The sequence below is a fragment of the Sebastes fasciatus genome, chromosome 20 (assembly GCF_043250625.1).
Source record: "Sebastes fasciatus isolate fSebFas1 chromosome 20, fSebFas1.pri, whole genome shotgun sequence".
NCBI lineage: Eukaryota > Metazoa > Chordata > Actinopteri > Perciformes > Sebastidae > Sebastes > Sebastes fasciatus.
The window spans coordinates 6749351-6762165 of NC_133814.1; the positions used below are offsets into that span (position 1 = coordinate 6749351).

The 12815-nt window shown below is 43.4% G+C and overlaps 1 protein-coding gene and 1 long non-coding RNA gene across 5 annotated transcripts in view; one reads left to right on the forward strand and one right to left on the reverse strand.

The window, feature by feature from the left end:
• Positions 1–12815, forward strand: part of LOC141758872 (uncharacterized) — a 174452-nt gene that overhangs the window by 145980 nt on the left and 15657 nt on the right. Inside the window, exon 4 of one of the 4 annotated variants that reach the window (XR_012591973.1) lies at positions 10362–10540. The exons of the other annotated variants lie outside the window; for them this stretch is intronic. This is a non-coding gene — a long non-coding RNA (uncharacterized LOC141758872). The remainder of the gene's footprint in view (positions 1–10361; positions 10541–12815) is intronic. 4 annotated transcript variants of the gene reach the window in all.
• Positions 1–12815, reverse strand: part of shisa9a (shisa family member 9a) — a 71860-nt gene that overhangs the window by 42265 nt on the left and 16780 nt on the right. The gene's annotated exons all lie outside the window — the stretch shown is intronic.

Below are 12815 nucleotides of genomic sequence, written 5' to 3' on the forward strand. Positions count from 1 at the left end.
AAAGAAAGAGATATATAACTGCTTTAGTTCCCTGTCGGAAAGGACAGCGAGGTTAAGCAACTGTGGACGGGAGCAGCGGAAAAAAACGTCTTTTAGCCACCTAAAAAAATCAGTATCAGTGTACTGTAGGCAGTGTACGCTATATTTAGAATATTTTCACATATTTCCATTCACAAAAACGGTCATTTTACCTCGCAGAACACAGGAGTTGCTGGTCTACCGCTGCATCGGTCGGTTAGTCCGTTTGTTTTATTGTGTGACTTTCGGATTCGCAATAACGTGGCGTCCACACAACAGTACATTGCTTAGCTTCCGTGCCGGTACTCCTGTCTGCTTCTCCATACTGGGAGCACACCGACCGCCATCTAAGTTACTGTATGTGACGTTAATGCACTGACTATAAGAATGTATATACTGTAAATGTAGCAGCGTCATCATGCAGAAAAATACGTCAGGTCATGTGGGAAAAAGTGTTTAGAAGGGCTCGGGGAAAATAGCATTTTGATGCCAACGCATCATACTTTGTCATAAATTTGAATTTCCTGTGCTCTAAGAAACATTTTTATAACACCAGCAATTGGTTATGGCAATATCTGATTTTAAATAGAGGTTAAACTGATATAATCCAGCAGACTCTATCATAACAAAGCAGACGTGCTGAAGGCAGGATCCCGATCGCTGATAGCGTTTAATTAAACCTAACCTCAGAATTTATTCCCCTGCAGTCTCTGACCCAGAGTCTGCTCCTCCGGCTCCGCTGACTAAAGCTTTATGTTTAAAAGCTTTAGTCTGCTGCACCTGGCCCTCGGGCTGAATCCCTGGCAGGTTTAAGTATCGGAGCACAGCTGTGAGGGGCTTTTCTTGGCCCTGCGAAGACAAGACAGGGCAGTAGGCAGATTTCCCCTCCGCTCATCCCTCAGCAACCAGCCAGCCAGCAGCAGGATGAGAAATGTTTGACAATAATTGCTGAATTCAGGAGTTAAATGCGAGCGGTGACGGCTTAAACTGCGTGCAGTTCACGCGGCATCAGAACAATCTAATCAATCCCAGACTGCAATTAACCGTTTCCTTTGTTTGGCGAAACAAAGAAAGGAGCTTCTAGGTGTGTGTCTAGAGAGCGGCGGCACAAATAACCCCTTGTTACACACTTTCTAGAATCGGCTCCGAGCACAACAGCTCGATAACGCAATGCTTTATCATCATCTGCAGACGTGATCTGCTTTTTGCTCGCAGACTTGTAGCTTCATGACATTTAGAAGTTTCCTCAAGAACTACAATCCTTTCCTCTCTTTTTGTTTTTCTCGTGTTCTCCCGTCCTTCCTGAGAGCCACAAGACAGCACATCAATGAGTCAAAGTGAGTGAGGCTGCAGAAATAGCATCCGTGAGGGACATAATCTGTCTCACGCTCCTCTAAAAAACACAGATTTTTTGCCTTCTGTTCGCTCGCTGGGGGTAATCTTCAGTATCAGCCTGTGTTGCTTTGCTATGTTCTGGAGTATGTGTGTTTGTGCATTGCTCCTGCATGAGTATAATTGGCTTTAATTGAACATGATTAGGTGCTTTATTGTAGATGCAACATGGGTTTACTAATAGGGAGAAAGGCTTCCGCGGGGCCCCGGATCGAGATGCTCGGTGTTCAGAGTAATCTCTCCTCTCTGTCTCTGCCATATGCCCGTCTGATATCAGCACACTGTTATTTGTGTACCTGTTTATCCATCTCTCCTCCTCTTTCTCAATCCCACTGCTCCCTCAGTCCATCTGTTGTCAAAAGGATTTCCGGAGTATTTATCTGTCTCCCCGCAGAAGGAGCAGGTCAGCGCACTTTCACTGCGTTCGGAACACAGATACAGAAGGGCATCCGATACCTTCCGCCTCGTCTTTCCTCCAGCTCATGAAAGATGCAAAATTCGAGCGGAATATTCTTTCAGGAACCTCGGAGAAGGCCCCCGAGGGATCTCCGAGCTAAGAGGGACAGATTAGCCCTGTGAGTGAATCCCACACTCCACCGCGGGAACCTGTCTATTCATCCACAAAAGATGCCTCGGTGACGTTCTATTATTAGCGATATATAAACTAAACGCGGCGTTTATTGATGGCCCGCGCCGCAGGAATTGACTCAAGCGAGACATCCATACTCCCTCGGAGAGTTAGGGATGCAAAAATAAAATAAAAGGAGAGGGGAGTGGGGAAAAAGTAGGTTACTGAAGAAGGACCGGCTGCCTTGCTCTATTTGTAAACGGGAGAACACAAGTGCTGGCAGGGTGCAAAGTGTACAGTGCGTGTGTTGCTGTCACTTTGTGAGCAAAACGGCGGTCACAAGAGCTGTACAAAGAACAACAGAAACGTTAGCATACATTGAGTAGATGAACTGTACGAGTATGCACACATGTGGGTGCACATTCTCGCGTGGGCGTTTGCGCCCAGCGTCCGGTTTACGGCTGCTTTCCGCGTGAATGCGTTTTTTTTTCTCCGTGTGCCTTTGTTGCTACAGCATTCATGTGAGGGTCCTCCGTTGCGAGGCAGCGGTCCTGCAGAGTGCCAGCGTAACTGTCAGCTCTCCTGCGCCGCCGCTCCGTGTCTTGGCAACAGGGGAGTGTGAGGGAACCAGTGCGAGCAGACAAAGACTTGACGAATGCTGCAGAGCGGAGAGGCAGAGATGGGTTCTGTGTGACAGCATGGGGGGGGGGTAAGAAGTGGGTCATAAGGAAATCCCCATATGGACGACCCCCCCACTACCACCCTACACCCTACCCCGCTGGGCAGTGCCTGCACTGCCAGTAGCCCTCCAAAAACGAACCCAGAGCCAAAAGCGAGAAGCACAGAGGGGACGAACGCTTGGCCACATATACAGTGAGGTGCCGGTTTATAAGGAACAATCTCTGCTTTGACACTGATCTCATATTCTAACAAGTCATACATCACATAACCAGCCTTTTTCTGCATCAGTTAGGCTAGTGTTAGTGAGTGTATTCGAATCAGTTGGTGTAGGCAAGATCGTTGACTATAGGCCTGTTGATTCTACCATCACCCAAATGATTGTTGTTTTGGGAAGTTTCAATAATCTGCAGACTGGTGTGAGTTCAAAAGTACAGATCACAGATCAGCTTGTGTGTGGATAAGTGAGGTGAACGGAGAATGTGAAGAATCTTGCAAAGCAGACTTCATGGGAAGGCGTATAATTAGCACGACATTTTAAGGACATTCCGCGTTTCATGATAACGCATTTGCGGCTTTTTCCGCGTGTCATTTCACACCGCGGGGTTAAAGTTTGTGAAACTGCTTTTTCATCATTTAATGCCATTTCGTTACCTTGAAACAGCTGCGGTTATGTTTAGGAAATAAAACCTCTTAGTTAGGTTTAGAAAAAACATACTTGTGCTTAAAATAAGTATGTGAACTAAGTAATATACACACTCAAACAACGTAACATAAGAACGGAAAACACATTACCAATGTCACTGACTCACATCACAAACACCGGTCTCCTGGTTGAAAGTCCCCCACCATAAGCAGTCTTTCTCACTTTGTTATTCTACGTCCTTAGCTCTGAGCGTAGCTTCTTCACATGGACGTGTTTACATCGCAGTCAGTACGGACTACATGGTGCGAAATGACACGCCAAAAGCAAGAATGGCGTTGTTATTGCCTGCGAAATTACTTACAAATTGCGGTGTCATTCATACGCCATTTGATGAGACCGGGCTGGACAGGCCACAACCTGACAAATCACATCCAACTCAAAATGTGTGTAAAGAAGGTCAAATCAGAGTGCACTTATTTATGCAGCTAGGCTGCTGCAGCTCAATCAAGACAAAAACCCATGCTGGGTGCAGAACAAGAACGTGTGTCTCCAGCGGGCAAAACAAATCAAATGTAGTCCACTGAGGAGTGCAAAAAAAGTATCTTAGTCAAATCCAAAGCATAGGAACCTGAATCTGCATCCTGGTTCAGATTTTACCTTGCAGTCTCGTTCTTTGGTGTAAACAACAACAAGTTTTAACAGGATGCGTAGAATGATAATAAGAAGTGGACATAGTCACCATGACGTCACCCATTGGTTTGTGGACTGCCGTTTTGAAGCTTCAAATTCTGCATTTTGGCCATTGCCATCTTGGTTTTTGGCCGTTGCCATCTTGTTTTTTGTAAACAGAAGTGACACGAGAGGGTGGAAATAAGTACGACCGAATGCTGAATAAGATATAATTAGGGGGCTGATGTGTTACAAATAACTTTTATAAACTGAAAACACACTGTGGAAGGGTTAAAGTTGTGAAACGAAAACGCAGACAACTCCCTGACAACGCCTTGGTAGCGACATGTCAATCTCAAGGTAGCCACACCCTAAAGCATCCCATGCTTTATGGTCGATCTGACTATAAATGGGACCATAATGTATTAAATGAACATCATGCTGTATTGAAGAAGACTTGAAACTAGCGATTGAGACCATAAACTCATGTTTACAGTGTTTACTGAGGTAATAAATCAAGTGAGAAGTAGGATCATTTTCTCACAGACTTCTATACAATCAGACTTCTTTTTGCAACCAGAGGAGTCGCCCCCTGCTGGCTATTAGAAAGAATGCAAGTTTAGGGCACTTCCGCATTGGCTTCACTTTTCAGACCCGGAGGTTGCCCGTTGATAGGATGGCATATCTGAATATTGTTGCCAAGCAAGTTTAGTCTTCTTCGCTACAGTTTATTCACACTTGGATGGACCCCTCCGGCATGATAACACACCATGGAACAACACTTGTCATGTCACCGAATGCCTCCAAGGAGAGATCTCCTGCTGTCGCTTCACTGGCCCGCACAGTCCCCCCCCAGATATCAACCCATTCCAGCATCTTTGGAATGACTTGGAAAGGTTGATTTCTACATGTTACGTATAACCGATATTTTTTTATAACACTTGCCCCAAATGATTTCATGATGATTTCATTCTCTAAAAACCAAAAGAGGTGCAGACGCTTTTTGCAGGCAGACGAAGGTTTTACCCTCAGAAATGAGTCGCAAAAACTCCACACTAATGTGGGAAGTATGGCAAAAATGACTGCTTTTAAATGATCACATTCGATGGCAAACTGATTATACTGGTCTGACGCTGATTCACACACATTTTATTCAAGTACAAACTCTGAGCTCTGATAGCTGATAACTTTTGTCCAAGCTGCGAGATGGAGATCACGAGAGAGCTCCGTGTGACACAAAATGATCACAGTCTGGATGATTCACGCGTGAAATTACAACACAGACACAGAAAGGCACACATTTGCATGCCTACTTACTGTACATACTGTACATCTCTCAGACGTCTTTGTCTCTCACTTCTGCTTTCTCCTCGCACACACACCCGACACATGCTCACACACACTTCTGCACCCAGCCGCCTCATACTCATGTCTTCCCAAATGAACTAAATCTAAACTGGTTAATTATGAGATTCATCGCTGTTAGCACCTGTTAGGTAATTAATGCCAATCACTGCCTTCTGGGGAGGAAAATTATCCTCCATAAAAACACGGTTATTTCGCTAGCATCGCTCTCTGTTTCTCTCCTATCCTCTCCTGTTTCCTTCTTCCCATCTCTCCCTCCCCTGCTCATTACCTCCAACAACCTGTGTGCCCTGTGCCTGCTGTTAGCGAATCATCCCAGAAAATAAATAAGCGCCGCCATAAACAAATGTTGTGCAGCGCTGGCTGGCTGGCTGGCTGGCCGTGCACGCGGATGAAGCAAGTCTTGGAATTCCATCAACCGCAGATGGGCAGACGGTGTAGGAGTGCGGACGTGGCGATGGAGAAACCTGAGATGTCGGTTAGCAATCAGAAAACAATAAATAATTTAGGGCCGAGCTAATGCTGGGGATGGTAATGGTGCTTTTGGCCGGAGCGGTTGGTTGGCACAGCAAAGCTTGTGCTGCAGCTTCATGACTGTATTTTGATTTTCAAACCAATACAAATTTTAAGACGCGTTACAAATTTATTCAGAAACTGATATTAAAAACCTTCACTCCAGCGTTGCTAGAGCTGCAGTGTAGGAGCCGGTGAAGAATACTTCAGCATGTGTTTGATTTTTTTTTTCTCACTATTGATATTGATGTCTGGAAGGTCGCAGACGTGCGCCGTAAACACGTGTCTCTGAAGATAATGATGATAATCTTCTTTGCAAACACTGGCTTGTATGAAAGCTGAAAAACTGTGCCATTGCTGGCAAATAGATGGGCTATTGAAGGTGTTGCATTTTAGCATCAATAAACCCATTAACACAAACAAGACATAAACAGACAGATTATCACTTAGAAGATTGGCAGCCTCTGTTGCGCTGTACTCTGCACTTTGCTTTATTTGCTACTATTATGGATTGTGCTGTGCTCATCTATGGCGGGGGGAGAGAGTTTGCTTCACAATACATACGCTTTTATAGTTTTGCTAAAGTGTAGGAAACGTGATAGTGATTTTGGAAAACACTGACATTGCCAATGACATGACATGTGCTGCAATGGAGGCAGATTTACCACTCAAAACTTTGTTTCTGAAACAACCGGTCCTTGATTTCAGACAGGTTGACCAATCTCATAACCCATCAGCTATCAGTCTGATCACGGATAAGCCTCTGGGGGCAAGGGGCTATATCTCTGGGGTGTAGCCAGTGGATATCTGGGCCAAGACTTCCTTTTCCGTGCGCTGCTCATTGTTTACAGTCCGATCAGCAACTTGAGACTTGAGACTGGAATTGGAGTTGTGAGACGACCTGTACGACCGGATTGTTTCAGAAGTTTACAAGCTAATTTTAAACCAATAAAAAGCTAAATCATTGTTATACGATAGTTCCGAGATTGCATATCGGCCAATGCCCCTTTTGCTCTCCGCGCGGACTGTTTAACTGCAATCAACCACAGCCTGTTCGAACGTGATCGGTCAATACTATTCGGACTACAAACATAAACCGGAACACTTCAGATACCAAAATATTGTCCCGTTGCCCACAGAGATTAGGGGTTGACAAAAGCAGCTTCTCATTTTTGGTCTGCAACCCTCAATTTTGCAGGCTTTAAATGACAACTGTCACTGGCATTTTATCAGCTGTTGCTCTAGCTAGCTAATTGAGCTAAAGTTAGCTCCATAAGTTTGAAAATGCTGCCTCTGACGTATTTTTTAGCATGAGGACTAATCCTTCTTTTTTTGGTGAACGTAGCGCTATTTCGGGTAACGGGCTGGGGTTGCCGAAGTGTAAAGTTCCCTAAATTCAAAAAAGTGGTTCTTATGTTCGTTAAAGGTTCTCTATACAATATTCAGAGCATTAATTTGCTGTATGTAAAGATATCATGGAAACGTAGCACCCACCCAACCCCCGGGTTAACACTGTTTAGCTCTGCTAACACCGTTAGCTGCAAGCCGCCGGCTCAGCTGACGCCATGTTGAGAGCCTTGTGGAGGCAATAGAAATGCTCTCAATCTCGCATTTAGCACCTTTAAAGGTAGAAGTATATTTATTTTTTATTATGTTCATGTAATATTTTACTTTTATGTATTTATTTTATTGTCAATATTGCCTTGCTGGTCTTTTTTGTTTTAATCTGATTAGTTTGTTATTGGGAAATGCAAGTTCATATCCCTACGACAAACTGTATTATAATTGCTCTGAATAAAGTTTATTTGTTTTTGTTTTTTTAAAAAGGCAGCTAAAAATGCTCAATAAAAAACAATATTAGATAATTAAAAAAAAAAAAAAACACCATCCTTATCTAGACACGTGAAGCGGGCCACGTAACATACTGTTGAGATAGTTCCAGGGCTGTATTTTTATTAGCGTAGTTACAAATGTCAATGGGATTTTGAATGTGGTTTTCTCGAACAGAACCTGGAAGAGCGGGTAAGAGCTAAAAAAAAAAAAGACACCAACCTCTAAACCCTTTAAATGCAGAATATCTCTCTTACCCTGCTTCAACTTGAGGAAAAAATCTAAAGCTCGTCTTCTTCATAGTTACAGTTGTTAAGCTATGATTGGACAATCACTGTTTGGGAGAGGGGTTTAGTGAACGGTCAGTGTTCTACAAAACTGATCAAAGCACACACTTTGAATTCCTAAACGAGACAGGGCTGCACAGAGACTTCAGCCGAACTTTACCAACAAAGAGAGCAAAGTAGCTTGTTTTCACATTCACAAAAGAACCCAGAAAGTGTGGGATGCATTATAATTTAGGAAGGTACCTGCTGATAAATATTGTGGGTCAGGGGAGGCAGTCATACATAAATCTAATCTGTTGTGCAGGCACGGCTGCGTGGAATTAATTATACATCATTTATGATTTTAACTGTTGATCTCAGGGCAGAGCCTGGTGGAACAATGCACACAATGAGAGGGGAGGAGACGATGAGAAAGAAGTAAAGAGGAAGTGGATGTATTGAGGGCGCAGATTAAAATCGATACAAACATACGGCTGGACTAAATGACTCAGGTAGAGCAAGATGGAATTCAATATGATGCTGAAATAACACGAGAAGCAGCCAAGTGAAATGTTTGCACTCAAGGCCATGCAGGCAGTGCAGAGATAAAAGCACGCACATTATGCTTTAACAAACCCTTACATGCAAACATGCACATAATGGGCATAAACGGCAGAAACCAGAGTTGTAGACTTGGATTTAAGGTACAAAAATGAAGATTTGAGACTTAAAGACTTAACTTGACCAGACATGTTATAAGCCACCAGTTTAGCTAGATTATCCAAACCACCATATTTGGAGGTACAATCGAAAATACTATATACGAACTGTACAGTACTACAGTACATAGTAATCTATCTAGTATACTGTTTTTGCATATTGGACAGTGAATAACTCAACATGATACAATAGGCCCTTTTCACAGCAGCCATTTTGACATTGCAGGGTAAACCACTAATAACATTAATTATGTCCCTGTTCCATTCAGGTGGGCCAGGACCCTGGTATTGAGCATGCTGGCTCACTGGAATGGCTGACACTAAATAGAGCGGGACCATAATCATTTGATCAATTACACCTGTGTTTACCCTGCTATGACTTGTCAAAATGGCCGCTGTGAAAAGGACCTATATTTGCATTGTTAAAACGTCAATCAAACTGCACCTTTAAAATGCCACTGCGGATTAAAGTTCACAAACAGACAGCAAAATGTTTCTCCAACAACGTAATTTATTTTTTTTTTGCTTTTCTGAGGTGTTTCTAAGGCTGTTTCATCACCATCCGTTATTAGTTGGGTTTTGTTTTTACGGCGGGGAGCTAGGGGTGTAACGGTACGTGTATTCGTGTTGAACCTTTTGGTACAGGAGGTTCTGTTTGGTATGCAACATCTGGTGCCTTCAAATGAAACTCGCAAGCTCGTGTTTTAAACATGGGAAGTCGTGTACACAATATGCTTTGCGTTCAAGTGGTTAAGTCGTGAGAACAGCGCTGCTAAGCAACGGCAATATTAACGTTACTGTCGGCGTCTACAAGCTACAGAAGCTTTATAGAACGATTTATACGTGTAAGAAGTTACAAACGGTACCTTTTAAATCTTGTCTGATCGTCGGACTGCTCATGATTCTCGTCCCATGGGATATTGTTATAGTATTGTTGCCATATTCCCAGATCTCAGCAATAAGCTTTTAATGTTATTACCACCATGAAGAATCGTTACAACTATGCAAACAAGACCTTGGTAGTAATAAACCAGAATTCCCCTAAAAACAAGCTGGCAGTAACCAAATATGTGAGAAAACTATTTCAGAATTGCTTACAAGCACCAATTAACCTGTCCATACACCCAATTCATACGCACTCATGCAAACATACAATATACACACTCCTCCAAACCCCATTGTCTCTGCTGCCTCCAATTCTCCATCCACATATCCGTTGCCGTCTCATTGTCTACCGGCAACAAGAAATCAATGTTTCTCATCTTCCACTCGTACACTATGCGAGACTGATGCACCTGCCACATTCACATCAATACTGTTTGTTCACACTTGACATGTAAAATACTCGATGTTGCTACAGGAAATGGGGACTAAATTCAGGACTAAGTGAATGTCAAAGCATCGAAGCCCACTTCGTCACGACAGTCCAATGCTGTGCCATTGTGAACTCGAAACGCAACAGGGAGCTTTGTCTGAATCCTATCCGCTCTGTGTCTCCCCACTTTCATATCAGGAGAGGCCTGAAAGATCGATGGTCTCCGTATAGATCTCCTCACTCCATCTTTCGCCAAACACTCCCAGCCTCCCCTCTGTGGGTTTCTTTTTCCACAATCTTTCTTCTCTCATCTCTGGTCCTCCGCTTGCACTCTACCCGTCTCGGGTTTTTTTTTGTTCCCTCACTTTATTTCTCCACTCAGTCTCTATCTTTCAGACTTGGCATGTACGACTACTCTCCATCAGGCTCCGTATATCAGAATGGGAAGGAGAAGAGAAAAAAAAGGCGCTTTCACATCCCCTCCGCTTCCATTTCCCGAGATTCCTGAGGGGGACCGATTCAATCGCAGCCTGCTGGTGAGGTTGACAGTGACATCTAAAGGTACCTCTCCCACTGGATGGCTGTCTCTTACGCTTCCCTAGAATTACTATTCCTCCACTCGCTGCAGCACTCCACGCAATTGCCGTATCTCTATAGTGCAAAAGTACCTTTCTTGTGTGATTGGAGATGTTTACCATATGTGCAAAGACGTACAGAGTTGTATGATTATAGGCTGCGGGTAGACACTCGAGGGAAGTATTAAATCTGCATGCAGGAGCTCTGCACACAAGAGCTGAGTAAAGTTGAATGCCTCATCAGAGGCAGAGTACTGTATATTACATATTACTGGGCAGCCGCCTAAATTAATGTGCTCCCTGATTTTCCAATAAGTTAAGGCCCGTTGGGATTATGAACCTCATTAAATTGCTTTGTGCACAGACACAGTGGCATGCTGCTGCCTGTGATCTGATGAGAAGATACTGAAATTGTGCATTTGCATATATGCATGAGACTAAACATGGGCAGCCAATGAACGGGCAGGAAAGTAATTGAAATCTCCATATTGAGTCAACAGGTTCACTAAACCACCGAGAGTGGGCACACAAATTATATTGCAGAAGTAGTTTGAGAAGTTTATTTGGATGTTTTGATGAAAGAAATAATTTGACATTCTGAGAAAAATGGTCATTTGCTTTCTTGCTGAGAGTTCGATGGGAAGATCGATACCACTCTCTTTGTACCGGGGATGTCACAATACCAGAAAAGTAGTAGTAGTCGATACCAATACCAATGAAATTCTACAATTCTCAATACTCAATTCAATACAGCGATAAACACAGGTCATCATTCCCTCTCTGTTATCTATTTGATATTGTTGTGAAAACATCTCCTTCAAACAACTGGATTTAATCAGGTTTCTTGCCAAAAACAGGATTACATTTGAACACATCATGATAAGGTTATAATTTACCTTCGCCTAATACTCCTTTATTCTCACTCTTTTTACTAAATAGAACTTGAATGCATCATAATGAAACTCCATGCAACCTCCATTAACGTCAGCTGTTAGCTCCACAGGACTGTGCGGCTAACAGCTGACGTTAACTGTCTCTCATCCTGCCAATTTCAACGCAGATTTGTTGTTCACAATAATGAGTTTACTGCGTCCTTTTGGATTTTAGACGCTCAAGTACCCTCACGTTTTCAGAATCTTGGCATCGACTTGCTACCGAAGTATCTGTTCTCATGACATCCCTAGTATTTACACTAAATATGCAGCTACAGCCCGCAGCTGGTTAGCTTAGCTTAGCATAAAGACTGGAAACAGGGAAACAGCTAGCCTGACTCTGTCCAAAGGTAACAAAATTCACCTACCAGCACCTATAAAGCTAACCATTTAAACTGTTATATCTCATTTGTTTGATTCTCACAAAAAACGTAAGTGTAAGGCGGATAATTTGCAGATTTGTGTGGGACTACTTTTTGGCCGGGAGCGGGTGACTTTCTTAAAGGCACAGTCACACATGAGGGGGATATTCGCCTGAAAGTTCACTAAAATTGAAATTCACGCAAATATTAAGATGCAAATTTGCCATGGCACCGGAAGCGAATGTTTTTTTCGCCCCTTCGCTCGCATAGAATGAAAGTGAACGGGAGAGGAATGTTTGCGCACGTGTGACCGGGTAGTGGCTAGAAGGGAGCCTGCAAAGTGGGGAAACTCTCGGGAGATTGTTAAGGTTAGGCATTGATCTCGAATAGTTAACGTTAGGCATTGACCTTGAATAATTGAGTTTAGGATAGGTAGTCGGGCAGCGAGTCTCGTGAGGGTTTTTGCAAGTCTTTGCAGATCCCAGATCAAATGTTGCAATTTGCGGGCTCCCTTCTAGACACGACTGTGTGACCGTGCCTTCAACCTTGTCGTCGCTGTGAGGTTGCCAAGCAACCAGTAGCTGTTTCACCCCGATTCTAGTCTTTACTGTATGTTGAGCTAAGCTATCCGGCTGCCGGCTGTCATTTCATATTTAACATCAGACATCAGAGTGGATTTGGATGTTGAGTGCCACTCTATGAAACTGGGTCACCATTGTCCAACTGCAAGTTGACTACAGCTGTCTTCCTGCCTTTCAAGGAGCAAGCTTTTCAGAGCCACCTTTCGTACTCAAAACATAAGTTTTCAGTGGCTAGGTCCTTTCAAAGATTTCGAAGCAAGAAAAAGAAAGTCTCACCGATGGTATGATGTATTCAATCAGTGTGTTCTCCTTGACTCGACTCTCCTTTGACACTGAGGCGGTTCTAGCTGTGTGAAGCTTCCACTATCAATGTCAGGTTATATGTG